Below are 8,702 nucleotides of genomic sequence, written 5' to 3' on the forward strand. Positions count from 1 at the left end.
ATTGGCTAGCCAGTGTCTCAGCTAACATTCACTCATGTCTCCAGGTTGGATAGGGTTAAAGGTGGCCCTGCACAACATCTTCAGCCGCTATATTGGGACTTTGAAAACAAGCCAGTAGCCTTTCTGGTCATATGTAGCTATAGTGCAATTTTTGCACCACTGACAGAAACAGCAAATATGGCATGGAAGGAACATAATCTTTATGTTTTAAATGTAAATGCTCCTCACTACATTTCTTCACTGGTCTCCCTGTACGTTCCTGGTTGTCTCCTCCGCTCCTCTCAGAGCCTCCGTCTCTTTACACCATCCACACCCACTGCGCTCTCTCGTCTTACACCTTTCTATCTCGCTGCTCCTTACCTCTGGAACTCTATCCTTCAATCCCTCCGTAGGGAAAACTCACCCACTCTCTTTAAGAAAAAACTCAGCTGTTACCTTCTGGAGCTCTAACATTATTTTGCCCAGTCCTGCACTTAAGGGCAAATGCCCATACCTGATGCACTCTTACCTTCCAGTTTGTGCCTGTATGTTACCCAACCACTCAGATTGTAAGCTCTATGGGCAGGGACCTCCTTCCTACTGTGTCTCATACCACATGACCCATATTCCCTGTGCATTTATATATATTTATTGTATTTATTTATTATAACACTTGTCCTCCCTGTGTGTAATTGTGTATTCTTTAAGACTGTACAGCGCTGCGTACCCTTGTGGCGCTTTATAAATAAAGTTATACATACATACATACATACAAAGGCTAAACTGGAAGAGAGAAGCACTTTATACTGGCCATAGGCTTTGGATAGAGATTAATAGGGTGTGCTGGGTAAGTAAAGGCTCGCTGGTGGGCTCTTCTATACGCCCTTATAAAGCCTTGCCTAAAATACATGCTCAGAGCAGCTGGGGCAGGGGTGTCACCAGTGCAATAGATATGGTACATTCTGGGTGCTACAAGGGAACTAGGTGCTGTTGCTTGTCTCACACAAGTGCAATCCATTAGGCACAGCATTCAGCTCCATGCCTACTGATAGCTTGTACTGAGGCCATAAAGCCACACTGCCCAGTTATAGGCTATAGTGGCCCTTAAATCAATCCCAGTACATGTGGCACTCATACAATATGCTTGTTTCTTTAGCTTATTGAAATGTAATGAATTCAGGGCTGGGGGCAATTCAGTGTGGCTATTGCCCCCTTTCAGATGGAGAGAAATGTGTTTCCTTCCAGTTCATTATCATTAATTGAACTGCTTCTTGCACTTGTAAAGTCCTCTGGCCCCCTTGGTGCTGGAAATGCAGCTCCATTCACATACAAAGTAGCTGCTGCCAAACAGATTTGCAGTTCATGATGGGGAGCTGCAGTCTCAGCCAGACACTATTGGGCGAGCTCATTCTGCTGCTCGGATTGGGCAAGTTCTTTCTCCAGCTCTGATTGGGCAAGCTAATTCTCCAGTTCTGATTGGGCAAGCTCCTTCTCCAGCTCTGATTGGGCAAGCTAATTCTCCAGCTCTGATTGGGCAAGCTAATTCTCCAGTTCTGATTGGGCAAGCTCATTCTCCAGCTCTGATTGGGCAAGCTCATTCTCCAGTTCTGATTGGGCAAGCTCTTTCTCCAGCTCTGACTGGGCAGCACAGAGAAAACATATCTGTAATGTGTGACAGAAGGTTATTGCAGTGGAGGTGAGCTCAAAGCCCATTCATATATGAAGGGATTCCTCAGGCAGTCAAAAATAACTAATAACATCGTTTTGCAGTGGCAAACTACCATTTATTATGGTAACTCCCAGCTACCTTTGTAATGTTAGTTACCCTTTAACACTTCAACTAAAATAACATATTCAGTGTCCTAACAAGAAAAGAAGATTCACAAACTTTGAGTTGCTTTCCTATTGAATAGGGGTAATGCACAGCTTTGTGCTCTGGCCATTCCTCTGATTGGCTGCGGCTTGGGTCTGACTTGCTCACACAGGAAGAAACATTATAGGAGATACTCATATTCCTGAGAGTCACTGTTCTAATAACACACACCTATACATGAGCATGACTGATTCCCTACTTTGATCCCAAAATGATGCAGATACTGAAATGATCTTATCAGTTCTATAGGTTCACAAAATCCGAAAAAATGAAGCTAGAGAATATACACTTTACTAGCCCAGCGACCTATAGCAGCTCTTTAATAACGAAGATGTCTTCAAAAACACACAGTTCTTTATCTTTTGGCATAGTATTTGCGGCTGTTAGTGTTTATAACTCTGCTTCTTGTGATCATTTACACCCCCTGTGGTCTGAGTTGGCAATATATATATATAGGTATGGGACCTGTTATCCAGAATGCTCGATACCTGGGGTCTTTCTGTAATTTGGATCCCAGTCACTTAAATCTACTACTACTACTACAAAAAAAATTAAATTAAAAATTAAATTAAACATGAAATTATGTAACCCCAATAGGATTGTTTGTTGGGATCAAGTACAAGGTACAATTTGAATTATTTGATTAAAATGGAGTCTGAGGGCCTTCTGAGCTTTCTGGATAATGTGTTTCCAGATAACAGATCCTTAAAGTGATACTGACACGAAAAAACTACTTTTCAAAATATGAATGTACATAAAAAGCTACCTATAGGTTGTGTTGACGGTTTTTCGCTGACAGGTTTGGTTTTGTAAGTAAATGTTCCTTGAAGTTCCGAAACCTGAGTGTTTTGCCAACCTGACTGTCCCTTCTCAGCCTGTCAGTTACAGCTTCTAATGCTAACAGACAAATATGGCCGCCCCCTCATAGAGGAACACAGGGGATCAGACAGGTAATGTAAACGCATCAGGCAAATATTTTTATGGCAAAATTATAAAGTTCTTGCCAAGACAATGTTATGATAGATGTAAAAAAAAAAAGATTTACTTTCTGGTGTCAGTATCTCTTTAACTTTATCATCCTTGTAACATTACGTCAGCATCTTTATTTCATGAGTTTGGTTAATCTCTGTAGAGCACTAGAGCTCATATCTGCCCTTCATTCCTTTATTCATTCCTACCCTAAAGGTGGCCATACACCAGCAGATCCGCTCGCTTGGCGATGTCGCCAAGCGAGCGGATCTTCCCCCGATATCCCCACCTACGGGTGGGCGATATCGGGGAGCATTTAGGTAAAAAAAAAAATAATCCGATCGTTTGGCCCTGGGGCCAAACGATCGGATTATGTGGGCGGCAATGGGGCAGTCGGATCGGGGACCGCATCAACGAGCCGATGCGGTCCCCGATCCGACTGGAATTTCTAACCTGGCCGATCGAGATCTGGCCAATTTCAGGCCAGATATCGGTCGGCCAGGCCGCTCTGCCCTGCCCATACACGGGCCGATTAGCTGCCGAATCGGTCCAAGGGACCGATATCGGCAGCTATAGTCGGCCCGTGTATGGCCACCTTAAAGGAACAGTAACACCAAAAAATGAAAGAGCTTTAAAGTAATAAAAATATAATGCACTGTTGCCCTGCACTGTTAAAACTGGTGTGTTTGCTACAGTAACACTGCTATAATTTATATAATAAGCTGCTGTGTAGCCATGGGGGCAGCCATTCAAGCTGGAAAAAAGGAGAAAAGGCACAGGTTACATAGCAGATAACAGATAAGTTCTGCAGAATACAATAGTGTTTTATCTGTTATCTGCTATGTGCCTGTGCCTTTTCTCCTTTGAATGGCTGCCTCCATGGCTACATAGCAGCTTATTTATATCAATTATAGTAGACTTTCTGAAGTAAACACACAACTTTTACCAGTGCAGGGCAGCAGCACATTATATTTTAGTTACTTTTATACACTTTCATTTTTTGGTGTTACTGTTCCTTTAATTCTGAAAGCCAGGCCTGAGCAACTCTCAGCTGTCACAAAATGCATCCAACAAAGTGCTGATTTAGATATTTACTGTCACATCTTGAAGAACTGGAAGCAAATGATCAAATTGCCTGAGACTTCTCTTCACTGAGGCCTTGAGTCCCATTGCGACCAGGAGTCTACCTGACTGGAGTCTGTATTTGCTTCCTGCTGCACTCATAGGAGTTAAATAGCCGGTGATTAATCTGACCCTACCGTATGAGGGTTTTTGAATGCTTGCTCAGTCTCCTTTGCTCATGAGGATTGCTCGATGGCAGATCTCACTTTTACACACAATAATGGGCACACAGCAATACAAGGAGTTAATGATAAGAATAAAGAGTATTTATCTGGGATAACTAAGGATGCACCAGATTCAAGATCTGCTTTAATTAAAAGGAGCAACTTTTTGTTTGCAGATGATGCCATTTCCTTAATTTCAATAAGTAAATTAGGGGTATGGGTGTGGCTGGTATTTGACCGAATTTAAAAATAATGGATTGAGTGTATTCCCAGGGATAAGCAAAAGAAACATGTTGATAGTAAATCCGTATGGGGCTGATTCAGTCTATCTGTTGGCTCCTGTGTCTGCACAGACAGTAACTGTATTGGGGGGGGAGGGGTGTCTGTGTGTGTGTGTGTGTGTGTGGCCAGGCTGGCCCCGTGTGTGTTAGTGCAGACACAGCAGCTAGTGGAGGCCAGCAGATAGATGATTCTCACGCTGCCTGCCGTTATACACAGGCCAAGAATCAGTCCCATCTGGCTTTAGCTTTACAGGGATAGTTGCCAGTGTGGAGTTATGGGGCTTTTTTAGGTTCTCTCACTCACAAAAAGCTGATCTTAAAGGAACAGTAACACCAAAAATGAAAGTGTTTCAAAGTTAAAATATTAAAATATAATGTACTGTTTCCCTGCACTGATAAAACTGGTTGTTTGCTTCAGAAACACTACTATAATTTATATAAACAAGCTGCTGTAAAGCCATGGGGGTAGCTATTCAAATTAAAAAAGGCTAAATGGCATTTGTTTCATAGCAGATAACGGATAATCTCAGAAGAATACAATGGTGTTTTATCTGTTCTCTGCTATGTAACCTGTGCCTCTTCATTTTACAGCTTGCATGGCAGCCCCTGTGGCTGCAGCTCATTTTTTTTTTTTTATATATGAAAATAATCTTTCTGAAGCAAACACACCAGCTTTACCAATGCAGGGCAACAGTACATTATATTTTAATTACTTTAAAAAAATTTCATTTTTTGGTGTTACTGTTTCTGTAAGTATTTTGATGCCCAGTTATACTTCATTGCAAGTCGTTTGATGTGAGCCTTCTATGGCAAGTCTTCTGGTGGAGATAGCATTCTCTAAACCTCAATACAACAAGCTTCTTCTCTAGTCCCTGTATTTTAATTGTCCCCAGCCATAGCTCATTTTCAAAGGTCCCTATCATTTCTGGTAGGCTTTATGCAAAAATTCACTTTTGTGCCTGATTTGAAACAACTAAGCTGCCATGTCTGTGCAAGAGCTGCATTACGTGCAATTTCCTGTGCTATCTTGTCATAACTTGTGTGTCCTCTTAAGGGGACTGGCTGCACTGGCTAGGGTGGGGGGGGCTCAGCCAATTAGTGTGAGAATGGCAACATTTTTTCCACGGTACTTCCAGACCCCCAGCCTGAAGGTCAGTAAAAGTTTGTGGGGTAGACACTTATTTGTTGCCCTAAATGCTCTTGGAATTATGGCTAATAGAAAGATCTAACTGACGGGGCAGGTTCACTCAGGCACATGAGGCCACTGAGCCGAACACACGTGTGCAAAGCAGTCAGCAGCAACGCAATGGTTTCATGTGGCTTTTCATCAATGACATTTTCCACCCTTCCCCTGCGATACTGGAAAAGCCCTGATCACATGGTGACAGCTTGTGTATCTGCCTACTTAATGATAAAATGCTTCTGAAAACCATGCAAGGGAGTCACAATAATATTTTATTTGTAAAATAACTATACAGTATGTTCATAACAGGTATGAATCTTGTACAGCAGATTCAGCTTATTTAACTAGACATGGTATGTACATACACAGCAGATAGAAGTGCTTTGACTGAGAGACTATAAGGGCGACAAATCTCCCCGAAATGCCATCCCACCGGCTAGAATGTAATTCGCCGGTGGGATGGCATAAGCAGAAGTTTCCTCTCAGGGCAACTTCCGCGATTTCGGGGAAATCATGGCGCCGCGTATGCCATCCCACCGCGGATTTACATTTTCGCCGGTGGGATGGCATTTCGGGGAGATTAGTCGCCCGCAACAAGGGAGATTTGTCGCGGGCGACTAGTCTCTTCGTGTGCCAAAACCCTATGGGTGAAGACACATGGAGCTACTAGTAGCAGCTACTTGTCACTGCTACTAAAATAGACAATGCTGATCATTTACTGATAACTGTCTCTACATGTGTTTTAGCAGAGGCAATTCTCAGTATTGTCTATGGCAGGGTATTTTCTGGAGTTTAGTAGCCGTGACAAGTAGCTGCTACTAGTAGCTCTGTGTGTCTTCACCCTTAGTAATACACAGTGAATATCTGACTATTAATGATCTGCCGTCAGTGTCTATTTTGTAGCACAAAGTAATGCCTTGTCAATAAATGGACTAAAATCCCAGAATTTAATGCTTTCTAGATCAATACTGCTAGGATATATTATGTTCTAGATATAGACACAGTATAATGTAGGATGAACAGATCACTAGAAAATTCAGGGACATGTCTAAAACATCCAGCTAGCAGGGCTGAATTGACTGCAGTTTAACACAATCAGTGCTGACCTGCAATATGTATTTATTACGTTTCCCTGAATTTACAAGGGATCTGGTCATCCTAGTACAATGTATGCTGGGTACATGACCACCTTAACAGACTCAAGCAAAGAACACGTGCAGAGTTTTACTTTGGCCTTTGTATAAAAAAAAAAACATGAATTAAGATTTGTTTTGGTCACAAAATAAGCTGAGAAAGGCTGCCTCATGACCAAGACAAGTAAAGGCTGCCTATACTGTGGGCCTAGGGGGACCCATCAGTTGATGACTGCTTCAACACGCCAATGAGGTCCTTGTTCAATGGGAATTTCAAGCCTGCCTGCAGACATTTTGGCTAATTTTTGGACAGATATATAAATAAGCTGATCCCCATGTTTAGTTTTCATCTCACAGTATTTTTATACAGTTGTTGGTTCTGTGCCACTGGGACCCCTTGGCTTTTGCTCTTGGCATTGCTAAAACTTGATGTGAAAGAAGCGCCAACCAGTCTTACGAAAGGTGGCCATACACGTAGCCACCCAAGGTGGGTAATATTTCATTGGTTGGCCCTAATCAAATTAAAACAGCAGGCATAGGTGCCATCGGACTGAAGACCGTATCAACGAGTCGATACGGTCCCCGATCCAACAGAAAATCAAACCTGCCCAATCAAGATCTCGCCAATTTTAGGTTAGATAGGCCTGTCGGGGCTTCCATCGACACACTCTTAAGGTGGCCATATGAAATCTGCCAGTGGTCCAAGTATGAGGCTCTTGGGCCCACCCAACCGATATCTGGGTGAAAATCGTGCAGATGTCGGTCAGGGTCGATCAGCCTCTATGCCGGCAATGTGATCCAATCCTTTGCCTCAAAGCCTGATCAATCAGATAAATCCGATATCGCTAACCTCAAGGGGGGTATAACAGGGAAAGATCTGGGAAAGATTTGGCGACCTTGCTGATCTCTCAGTGTATGGCCAGTTTAAGGCTTATGACAGACGGGGCTTATTCTCAGTCTATGGATAAACACAGTCAAACGGAGCCATTGCATCGGCCCGGGAGCAAGTTTCTGCTTCAAAATGCAAACTCACACATTTTGAGCCCAAAATCCGCTCCATGTGCAGGGAAAGGCTGATCCTGGGACTGGGCCAGAGTGTGGCATTAGCCTCAGCTGTACTGCAATGTCGCTCTCTGAAAATGAGTTGGGACCCGGTACTTATACAAACAGCATATTTCATTTTCTAACATAAAACAGTCACATTAAGCAACAAATTCAGTGCTTTGAAATAAAAATATTACAGAGAAGAAAATGTCAGTGTAGGATTGGTTATTTCAGAGAAACAGGCAAGGGTGTGAATATATATGCAAGGCGCTATGTCTCTGTATCTGTCATGCACCTCCAACACAATAATCATTTGCAGCAACAGGACTATTAGTTAGTATTTTAGCATATGGTATAGATGCACAGAGAGTCAGGAATAGCCTTTAAACGCTCTGTTTATCCCAAACCACTGTATTGTTATCTATTATGCAAAGTACAATTGCAGCCCCCTCTGCTATAGATGAGCTGATTTATTTACCTACATTTAAGTCGCTTAAACAGACACCCCCAGCTGAACAAGTGCAGGATAACATACATACAAAGGCATTGCTATTGTTGGCAGTACTGGTGAGAGATAAATGCCATACACTAATCATTTCATGTGGCTGATCCCTGTATGTAGGTGTGGCTTCACTGATTAAGTAACAGGAGGCACATTCAAGTAGAAAGAATGCCACAGGAGGGTGGAGCTTTTTTTTTTTTTTTTTTTTAAAAAAAAAAACCAAACCTGTTGGACATGGAAGGAGTGAATACAAAACACACAAACATCAGTACATAGGAGATATGGTAAAAAAGACACAAATGCAACAATGGCAGTGTCAGCAAATAAAGGATGTTAACATACTGGATAGCTGCTTACTAAGTGCAAAGGGATAGAGGTAAGTTTTTGTATAAGCCAGCTGGTGTGCATAGAGATTGGGCATGAAAGGGGGACAGTAAAGGAAAATAAATGAT

Source organism: Xenopus tropicalis, chromosome 1, assembly GCF_000004195.4.
Source record: "Xenopus tropicalis strain Nigerian chromosome 1, UCB_Xtro_10.0, whole genome shotgun sequence".
Classification (NCBI taxonomy): domain Eukaryota; kingdom Metazoa; phylum Chordata; class Amphibia; order Anura; family Pipidae; genus Xenopus; species Xenopus tropicalis.